The sequence below is a fragment of the Oncorhynchus gorbuscha genome, unplaced genomic scaffold (assembly GCF_021184085.1).
Source record: "Oncorhynchus gorbuscha isolate QuinsamMale2020 ecotype Even-year unplaced genomic scaffold, OgorEven_v1.0 Un_scaffold_512, whole genome shotgun sequence".
NCBI classification, from domain to species: domain Eukaryota; kingdom Metazoa; phylum Chordata; class Actinopteri; order Salmoniformes; family Salmonidae; genus Oncorhynchus; species Oncorhynchus gorbuscha.
In genome coordinates, this window is record NW_025745344.1 from 82,501 (window position 1) to 94,261 (window position 11,761).

Below are 11,761 nucleotides of genomic sequence, written 5' to 3' on the forward strand. Positions count from 1 at the left end.
AATGTCTTTACTGTTTTGAAACTTCTGTATGTGTAATGTTTACTGTTAATTTTTGTTGTTTTTTACTTTATATATTCACTTTGTATGTTGTCTACCTCACTTGCTTTGGCAATGTTAACACATGTTTCCCATGCCAATAAAGCCCTTGAATTGAATTGAACTGAATTGAGTGACAGAGCAAGACAGAGAGAGAGAGACAGAGAGACAGAGAGAGAGAGAGAGAGACAGAGAGAGAAAGAGAGAGAGAGAGAGTGACAGAGCAAGACAGAGAGAGACAGAGAGACAGAGAGAGAGAGACAGAGAGAGAGAGAGAGAGACAGAGAGAGAGGCAGAGAATGTATGACCATATTAGAGACACCATATTTCACTCAGATTACACAGACCCACAAAGAATTTGAAAACAAATCAAATTTGGATAAACTCCCATGTCTATTGGGTGAAATACCACAGTGTGCCATCACAGCAGCAAGATTTGTGACCTGTTGCCACGAGAAAAGGGCAACCAGTGAAGAACAAACACAATTGTAAATACAACCCATATTTATGATTATTTATTTCCCTTTTGTACTTTAACTATTTGCACGTTGTTACAACATGGTAAATAGACACAATATGACATTTTAAATGTCTTTATTCTTTTATATGTTTTATAGTTTTTTTCACTTTTGTTTACTATCTATTTGACTATTACTATCTATTTATCTATTATCTTTCTTTGGCAATGTAAACATATGTTTCCATGGTCTGGGAGTCTTTAGGGGCCTTTTGGCTCCAAGTGGGCTGTCATGTGCCTTTTACTGAGGAGTGGCTTCCGTCTGGCCACTCTACCATAAAGACCTGATTGGTGGAGTCCTGCTGAGATGGGTGTCCTTCTGTCAGAGTGACCATCGTGTTCTTGGTCACCTCCCTGACCAAGGCCCTTCTCCCCCGATTACTCAGTTTGGCCGGACAGTCAGCTCCAGGAAGAGTCTTGGTGGTTCCAAACTTCTTCCATTTAAGAATGATGGAGGCCACTGTGTTCTTGGGGACCTTCAATGCTGCAGAAATGTTTTGGTACCCTTCCCCAGATCTGTGCCTCGACACAATCCTGTCTCGAAGCTCTACGGACAATTCCTTCAACCTCATAGCTTGGTTTTTGCTCTGACATGCTGTCAACCTTATATAGACAGGTGTGTGCCTTTCCAAATCATGTCCAAACATTAGAATTTACCACAGGTGGACTCCAATCAAGTTGTTGAAACATCTCAAGGATGATCAATGGTAACAGGATGCACCTGTTCTCAGTTTCGAGTCTCATAGCAAAGGGTCTGAATACTTATGTCAATAAGATATTTCAGTTTTTTATTTTTAATACATTTGCAACATTTTCTAAAATGAGGTATTGTGATGTCATCATGGGGTATTGTGATGTCATTATGGGGTATTGTGGTATTGTGATGTCATTATGGGGTATTGTGATGTCATTATGGGGTATTGTGATGTCATTATGGGGTATTGTGTGTAGATTGATGAGAGGGAAAAAACTATTTAATCCATTTTAGAATGTAATACATTAGAATGAGGTGAGACTTGATTGTTTATTTATTATTTATTTGCTGATGCTCATCTTAATTAAACACCCCGAGAGATGATGTCCACGCCCCGCAGAAAAATAATCACATTTTTAATCTACAGATATATATATATACATATATATTGTTTTTTAATGGACTGCATCTCAAACCACCACATCTGCCTTCCCCATCTGAGGTGAAAGGTTACAGAACTAGAGAGGTGTGTCAGACCAGGAGACAGCCCATCTGAGGTGAAAGGTGACAGAACTAGAGCAGTGTGTCAGACCATGAGACAGCCCATCTGAGGTGAAAGGTTACAGGAACTAGAGAGGTGTGTCAGACCAGGAGACAGCCCATCTGAGGTGAAAGGTGACAGGAACTAGAGAGGTGTGTCAGACCAGGAGACAGCCCATCTGAGGTGAAAGGTGACAGAACTAGAGAGGTGTTTGTCAGACCAGGAGACAGCCCATCTGAGGTGAAAGGTGACCGAACTAGAGAGGTGTTTGTCAGACCAGGAGACAGCCCATCAGGTGACCAGGTGTTTGAGACAGTCCATCTGAGGTGAAAGGTGACAGAACTAGAGAGGTGTTTGTCAGACCAGGAGACAGCCCATCTGAGGTGAAAGGTGACCGAACTAGAGAGGTGTTTGTCAGACCAGGAGACAGCCCATCTGAGGTGAAAGGTGACAGAACTAGAGAGGTGTTTGTCAGACCAGGAGACAGCCCATCTGAGGTGAAAGGTGACCGAACTAGAGAGGTGTTTGTCAGACCAGGAGACAGCCCATCTGAAAGGTGAAAGGTGAGACAGGTGTTTGTCAGACCAGGAGACAGTCCATCTGAGGTGAAAGGTGACAGAACTAGAGAGGTGTTTGTCAGACCAGGAGACAGTCCATCTGAGGTGAAAGGTGACCGAACTAGAGAGGTGTTTGTCAGACCAGGAGACATCCCATCTGAGGTGAAAGGTGACCGAACTAGAGAGGTGTTTGTCAGACCAGGAGACATCCCATCTGAGAACTAGAGGTGTTTGTCAGACCAGGAGACATCCCATCTGAGGTGAAAGGTGACAGAACTAGAGAGGTGTTTGTCAGACCAGGAGACAGCCCATCTGAGGTGAAAGGTGACAGAACTAGAGAGGTGTTTGTCAGACCAGGAGACAGCCCATCTGAGGTGAAAGGTGACAGAACTAGAGAGGTGTGTTTCAGACCAGGAGACAGCCCATCTGAGGTGAAAGGTGACAGAACTAGAGAGGTGTTTGTCAGACCAGGAGACAGCCCCGAACATCAGTCTTCTCATGACAAAACGCTGTAGTGTCTGAACAGTTTGTCCTAAAAACTAGTATGACCCGTCTGTGGAAAGATGAGACTCTCATGAACATGAACATTTCTCCCAAATGAATCACAAGACTAATCTGAAGGTAGGCCGGTACAAGTTTACAAAATGAATGGAAGTATATCTGGAAGTACTTTACTGCCAAATTAAAGGGTTTAAATATGTTTACATTTTTTTGTTTAAAATAAATTCCTGATCTTTATTATACCTCTCAGATTACAGGACTGACACTTCAAAACAAACTTGTTGTTTTATTTTGACTGACAGTTTTGCCATTTCTGAATCTGTTATTCATCAACTAATGATGATCCATGACCTTCTTAAGACAATTCCATGTGTTCACTTAGAAGACCCTCCCCCCTATGGGTTTATTAATATTATAAATATATATATTTTTAATTTATCACTTATTGTTGGTTACTACATGATTCCATATGTGTTAGATTTCACTTGTCCTTTACATTGATGTCTTCACTATTATTCTACAATGTAGAAAATCGATGTTTTGTTTAAATAATTATGGGGTATTGCGATGAAAAAACCCTGCGATGAATGAGTAGATGTCCAATTGAGATGTCATTTATTTGATGTCTTGTATTTATGTCATTATCATGATGTATTTTAATATACTGATTCATTTTTGTATTGAGATTTTAAAACAGATGTGTATTGAGATTCCGATGTCATTATGGGGTATTGTGATGTCATTATGGGGTATTTGAGATGTCATTATGTGTTATTTCATGTCATTATGGGGTATTGTGATGTATGGCCAACGTTGTGACGTTCATGACCTGGGGAGTTCATTTGTGATGTCATTATGGGGTATTGTGATGTCATTATGGGGGTGTCGTGATGTCATTATGGGGTATTGTGATGTCATTATGGGGTATTGTGATGTCATTATGGGGGTGATCTCATTTGTGATGTCATTATGGGGTATTGTGATGTCATTATGGGGTATTGTGATGTCATTATAAATTGTCATTATGATGTCATTATGGGGTATTGTGATGTCATTATGGGGTATTTGTCATTTATATTGTGATGTCATTATGGGGTATTGTGATGTCATTATGGGGAATTGTGATGTCATTATGGGGTATTGTGATGTCATTATGGGGTATTGTGATGTCATTATGGGGTATTGTGATCTCATTATGGGGTATTGTGATGTCATTATGGGGTATTGTGATGTCATTATGGGGTATTGTGATCTCATTATCATGATGTATTAATATACTGTTACTTTTTGAGATTTTAAAACAGGCGCCTTCCCGACAAAACAAGGCCAACGTTGTCACGTTCTGACCTTAGTTCCTTTGCGGTGTCATTGTTTTAGTAGGGTCAGGGGGCGTGAGTTGGGGTGGGAAGTCTATGTTAGTTTTTCTATGATTTGGTATGTCTGTGTTTTGGCCTGGTATGGTTCTCAATCAGAGGCAGCTGTCAATCGTTGTCCCTGATTGAGAACCATACTTAGGCAGCCTGTTTTCCACCCTTGAGTTGTGGATTGATTATACGTTTTCTGTTGAGTGTTTGAATCTGCTCCAGACAGAACGGGTTCGTTCGTTCGTTCGTTCGTTCGTTCAGTGGTCTATGACTTTATTAAACATCTGGACACTTTGATTCTCACCTTCTTCCTCCGCCAACAGCCGTCCCCAACGTTCCTTCAGTAAAGGAGCGCCAACCACGACTGATGGTTTGTGTGGTGGTTCAGTGACGGTCGGTTGGTTTGTAATTGTTCTCTCGTTAATGAATCACAGCAGGGAGCCACTCTGACATCTATTGATCTGGCCTGGAGCCTTATTCCTCATCCCTAAATGACACAGATCACCAGAGCCCAGTCCAGAATGGCACCCTATTCCCTATATTCCGCACTACTTTTGACCAGGGCCCTATGGAGAATAGGGTTCCATAAATAGGGCTCAGGGGGCCATTTGGGTAAGCAGTCCAGATCTGACTGGTTGACGGGGTAATGGAGGATGAAGAAGCAATGACTAGTGTGTCAGGCCTGGGTAGGATCTGGCCGGCCGGGCCTCTCTCTATCCCCCAAGTATCCCCTACCTTCCCCAGCCTCTCTCTATCCCCCAAGTATCCCCTACCTTCCCCAGCCTCTCTCTATCCCCCAAGTATCCCCTACCTTCCCCCAGCCCCTCTCTCTATCCCCCTGCCCCCTACCTTCCCCCAGCCCCCTACCTTCCCCCCGGCCCCCCTACCTTCCCCCGGTCCCCCCCCTTCCCCCAGCCCCCTACATTCCCCCGGCCCCCTTCCCTTCCCCCGGCCCCCCCTACATTCCCCCGGCCCCCTACCTTCCCCCGGCCCCCTACATTTCCCGGCCCCCTACCTTCCCCCGGCCCCCTACCTACCCCGGCCCCCTACATTCCCCGGTCCCCCTTCCCTTCCCCCGGCCCCCCTACATTCCCCCGGTCCCCCTTCCCTTCCCCCTGCCCCCCTACATTCCCCCGGCCCCCTACCTTCCCCGGCCCCCTACCTTTCCCCGGCCCCCTACCTTCCCCGGCCCCCTACCTTTCCCCGGCCCCCCTTCCCCCCCCGGCCCCCTACCTTCCCCCGGCCCCCTACCTTCCCCGGCCCCCTACCTTTACATTCCCCCTGCCCCCTACATTCCCCCGGCCCCCAAACTTCCCCCTGCCCCCTACCTTCCCCCAGCCCCCCTACCTTCCCCCTGCCCCCCTACCTTCCCCCAGCCCCCTACATTCCCCCTGCCCCCTACCTTCCCCCAGCCCCCCTACATTCCCCCTGCCCCTCTACCTTCCCCCAGCCCCCCTACATCCCCCCTGCCCCTCTACCTTCCCCCTGCCCCCTACATTCCCCCTGCCCCTCTACCTTCCCCAGCCCCCTACATCCCCCCTGCCCCTCTACCTTCCCCCAGCCCCCTCATCCCCCAGCCCCTCTACCTTTCCCCAGCCCCCTTCCCTTCCCCCTGCCCCCTACCTTCCCCCGGCCCCCTACATTCCCCCTGCCCCTCTACCTTCAACCTGCCCTTCTACCTTAGTACAGTGTTTCCCCTGCCCTTAGAGCATGGTGGCAGGACAGGGTTCCCCTGCTCCCTTTTCTGTTAAATACTTAATCCTGACAACTGCTTCCATTAATTACATTTCCCCCAACTGCCTGGACCCCTACCATCCCCCACACCCCACTACCTTATCCCACCCACATCCCCCCCACTACCTTTCCCAGCCCCACTACATTCCCCCACACCCCACTACCACCCACACACACACCCACACACCACACACACACGAGACAAGAATGCAGGCAGGTACATACACTCACTCTCTTAACTCTTGATTGAAAGAGTATAATGTGGGGAATGTGTTTCTGTGTGATAGTGAGAGAGAAAAGAGAACAAGAAAAAAAGAGAGAGAGAGAGAGATGATTACACAGCAACCAGTATGGTTTGGTCATGATGCCTGGACCACCTGTAGGTTTCATCTATTGATTACTAACAACCCTGACAGTGAGCTGAGGTCCCCCAGGAGGAGTATGGAGAGACATTAAAGCTTTATGGCTAGGGAAGAGACAGAGAAGAGAGAGAGGAGAGAGAGGAGAGAGAGAGAGAGAGAGAGAGAGAGAGAGAGCCCCTCTAGATGGAGAGAGAGAGAGAGAGAGGCCTTCCCCCAGAGAGAGAGAGAGAGAGAGAGAGAGAGAGAGAGAGGAGAGACGGAGAGAGAGCCCAGAGGAGAAGGAGAGAGAGAGAGAGACCTACATCCCCCGAGCCCCCTCTACCTTAGAGAAATAAAAGAGAGAAATAGAAAGAGAGTGAAAGAGGATAAGATTTGTGGGATAAATAGATAGTAGATTACCAAAGGGAAGGATAGATAAGTAGATGATCAAAGGTAAGGATAGATAAGTAGATAGTAGATTACCAAAGGGAAGGATAGATAAGTAGATAGTAGATTACCAAAGGTAAGGATAGATAAGTAGATAGTAGATTACCAAAGGGAAGGATAGATAAGTAGATGACCAAAGGGAAGGATAAATCAAATCAAATCAAATTTATTTATATAGCCCTTCGTACATCAGCTGATATCTCAAAGTGCTGTACAGAAACCCAGCCTAAAACCCCAAACAGCCAATGCAGGTGTAGAAGCACGGTGGCTAGGAAAAACTCCCTAGAAAGGCCAAAACCTAGGAAGAAACCTAGAGAGGAACCAGGCTATGTGGGGTGGCCAGTCATCTTCTGGCTAGAATATAACAGAACATGGCCAAGATGTTCAGCCATAGATGACCAGCAAGGTTCTAACAAGGCAGAACAGTTGAAACTGGAGCAGCAGCATGGCCAGGTGGACTGGGGACAGCAAGGAGTCATCATGTCAGGTAGTCCTGGGGCATGGTCCTAGGGCTCAGGTCAGTAGATGATCAAAGGGAAGGATAGATAGAAGATGACCAAAGGGAAGGATAGATAAGTAGATGACCAAAGGGAAGGATAGATAAGTAGATGATCAAAGAGAATGATAGATAAGTAGATGACCAAAGGGAAGGATAGATAAGTAGATGACCAAAGGGGAGGATAGATAAGTAGATGACCAAAGGGAAGGATAGATAAGTAGATGATCAAAGGGAAGGATAGAAAAGTAGATGACCAAAGGGGAGGATAGATAAGTAGATGACCAAAGGGGAGGATAGATAAGGAGAAGACCAAAGGGAAGGATAGATAGTAGATTACCAAAGGGAAGGATAGATAAGTAGATGACCTAGATGACCAAAGGGAGGATAGATAAGTAGATGACCAAATTTCCCAGAAAGTAGATGACCAAAGGGAAGGATAGATAAGTAGATGACCAAAGGGAAGGATAGATAAGTAGATGACCAAAGGGAAGGATAGATAAGTAGATGACCAAAGGGAAGGATAGATAAGTAGATAGTAGATGACCAAAGGGAAGGATAGATAAGGAGATGACCAAAGGGAAGGATAGATAAGTAGATGACCAAAGGGGAGGATAGATAAGTAGATGACCAAAGGGGAGGATAGATAAGTAGATGACCAAAGGGGAGGATAGATAAGTAGATGACCAAAGGGAAGGATTTAGATAGTAGATGACCAAAGGGAAGGATAGATAGTAGAGTACATGACCAAAGGGAAGGATAGATAAGTAGATGACCAAAGGGGAGGATAGATAAGTAGATGACCAAAGGGGAGGATAGATAAGTAGATGACCAAAGGGGAGGATAGATAAGTAGATGACCAAAGGGAAGGATAGATAGTAGATGACCAAAGGGAAGGATAGATAGTAGATAGTACATGACCAAAGGGAAGGATAGATAAGTAGATGACCAAAGGGGAGGATAGATAAGTAGATGACCAAAGGGGAGGATAGATAAGTAGATGACCAAAGGGGAGGATAGATAAGTAGATGACCAAAGGGAAGGATACAAGAATCAATGACCAAAGGGAAGGATAGATAAGTAGATAGTAGATGACCAAAGGGAAGGATAGATAGTAGATAGTAGATGACCAAAGGGAAGGATAGATAAGGAGATGACCAAAGGGAAGGATAGATAAGGAGATGACCAAAGGGAAGGATAGATAAGTAGATAGTAGATGACCAAAGGGAAGGATAGATAAGTAGATAGTAGATGATCAAAGGGAATGATAGATAAGTAGATGACCAAAGGGGAGGATAGATAAGTAGATGACCAAAGGGGAGGATAGATAAGTAGATAGTAGATGATCAAAGGGAATGATAGATAAGTAGATGACCAAAGGGGAGGATAGATAAGTAGATAGTAGATGATCAAAGGGAATGATAGATAAGTAGATGACCAAAGGGGAGGATAGATAAGTAGATGACCAAAGGGAAGGATAGATAAGTAGATAGTAGATGACCAAAGGGAAGGATAAATAAGTAGATGACCAAAGGGAAGGATAGATAAGGAGATGACCAAAGGGAAGGATAGATAAGTAGATGACCAAAGGGAAGGATAGATAGTAGATAGTAGATGACCAAAGGGAAGGATAGATAAGTAGATGACCAAAGGGAAGGATAGATGAGTAGATGACCAAAGGGAAGGATAGATAAGTAGATAGTAGATGACCAAAGGGAAGGATAGATAAGTAGATAGTAGATGACCAAAGGGAAGGATAGATAAGTAGATAGTAGATGATCAAAGGGAAGGATAGATAGTAGATGACCAAAGGGGAGGATAGATAAGTAGATGACCAAAGGGGAGGATAGATAAGTAGATGACCAAAGGGGAGGATAGATAAGTAGATGACCAAAGGGGAGGATAGATAAGTAGATGACCAAAGGGGAGGATAGATAAGTAGATGATCAAAGGGAAGGATAGATGAGTAGATGACCAAAGGGAAGGATAGATAAGGAGATGACCAAAGGGAAGGATAGATAAGTAGATAGTAGATGACCAAAGGGAAGGATAGATAAGTAGATGACCAAAGGGGAGGATAGATAAGTAGATGACCAAAGGGGAGGATAGATAAGTAGATGATCAAAGGGAAGGATAGATGAGTAGATGACCAAAGGGAAGGATAGATAAGAGATGACCAAAGGGAAGGATAGATAAGTAGATAGTAGATGACCAAAGGGAAGGATAGATAATAGATGACCAAAGGGGAGGATAGATAGTAGATGACCAAAGGGAAGGATAGATAAGTAGATGACCAAAGGGAAGATAGATAGATGACCAAAGGGGAGGATAGATAAGTAGATGACCAAAGGGAAGGATAGATAAGTAGATAGTAGATGACCAAAGGGAAGGATAGATAAGTAGATGACCAAAGGGAAGGATAGATAAGTAGATGACCAAAGGGAAGGATAGATAAGTAGATAGTAGATGACCAAAGGGAAGGATAGATAAGTAGATGACCAAAGGGGAGGATAGATAAGTAGATGACCAAAGGGGAGGATAGATAAGTAGATGACCAAAGGGGAGGATAGATAAGTAGATGACCAAAGGGAAGGATAGATAAGTAGATGACCAAAGGGAAGGATAGATAAGTAGATGACCAAAGGGAAGGATAGATAAGTAGATAGTAGATGACCAAAGGGAAGGATAGATAAGTAGATGACCAAAGGGGAGGATAGATAAGTAGATGACCAAAGGGGAGGATAGAGTAGATGACCAAAGGGGAGGATAGATAAGTAGATGACCAAAGGGGAGGATAGATAAGTAGATGACCAAAGGGGAGGATAGATAAGTAGATGACCAAAGGGAAGGATAGATAGTAGATGACCAAAGGGAAGGATAGATAGTAGATAGTAGATGACCAAAGGGAAGGATAGATAGTAGATAGTAGATGACCAAAGGGAAGGATAGATAGTAGATAGTACATGACCAAAGGGAAGGATAGATAGTAGATGACCAAAGGGAAGGATAGATAAGTAGATAGTAGATGACCAAAGGGAAGGATAGATAGTAGATAGTAGATGACCAAAGGGAAGGATAGATAGTAGATAGTAGATGACCAAAGGGAAGGATAGATGAGTAGATGACCAAAGGGAAGGATAGATAGTAGATGACCAAAGGGGAGGATAGATAAGTAGATGACCAAAGGGGAGGATAGATAAGTAGATGACCAAAGGGGAGGATAGATAAGTAGATGACCAAAGGGGAGGATAGATAAGTAGATGACCAAAGGGGAGGATAGATAAGTAGATGACCAAAGGGGAGGATAGATAAGTAGATGACCAAAGGGAAGGATACAAGAATCAATGACCAAAGGGAAGGATAGATAAGTAGATAGTAGATGACCAAAGGGAATGATAGATAGTAGATGACCAAAGGGAAGGATAGATAAGTAGATGACCAAAGGGAAGGATAGATAAGTAGATGATCAAAGGGAAGGATAGATAAGTAGATGACCAAAGGGAAGGATAGATAAGTAGATAGTAGATGACCAAAGGGAAGGATAGATAAGTAGATGACCAAAGGGAAGGATAGATGAGTAGATGACCAAAGGGAAGGATAGATAAGGAGATGACCAAAGGGAAGGATAGATAAGTAGATAGTAGATGACCAAAGGGAAGGATAGATAAGTAGATGACCAAAGGGAAGGATAGATAAGTAGATAGTAGATGACCAAAGGGAAGGATAGATAGTAGATGACCAAAGGGAAGGATAGATAAGTAGATAGTAGATGACCAAAGGGAAGGATAGATAAGTAGATGACCAAAGGGAAGGATAGATAAGGAGATGACCAAAGGGAAGGATAGATAAGTAGATAGTAGATGACCAAAGGGAAGGATAGATAGTAGATGACCAAAGGGAAGGATAGATGAGTAGATAGTAGATGACCAAAGGGAAGGATAGATAGTAGATAGTAGATGACCAAAGGGAAGGATAGATAAGTAGATAGTAGATGACCAAAGGGAAGGATAGATAGTAGATAGTAGATGACCAAAGGGAAGGATAGATAGTAGATGACCAAAGGGAAGGATAGATAGTAGATGACCAAAGGGAAGGATAGATAGTAGATGACCAAAGGGAAGGATAGATAGTAGATAGTAGATGACCAAAGGGAAGGATAGATAGTAGATAGTAGATGATCAAAGGGAAGGATAGATAAGTAGATGACCAAAGGGAAGGATAGATAGTAGATAGTAGATGACCAAAGGGAAGGATAGATAGTAGATGACCAAAGGGAAGGATAGATAGTAGATGACCAAAGGGAAGGATAGATAGTAGATGACCAAAGGGAAGGATAGATAGTAGATAGTAGATGACCAAAGGGAAGGATAGATAGTAGATAGTAGATGACCAAAGGGAAGGATAGATAGTAGATAGTAGATGACCAAAGGGAAGGATAGATAGTAGATGACCAAAGGGAAGGATAGATAAGTAGATGACCAAAGGGAAGGATAGATAGTAGATAGTAGATGACCAAAGGGAAGGATAGATAAG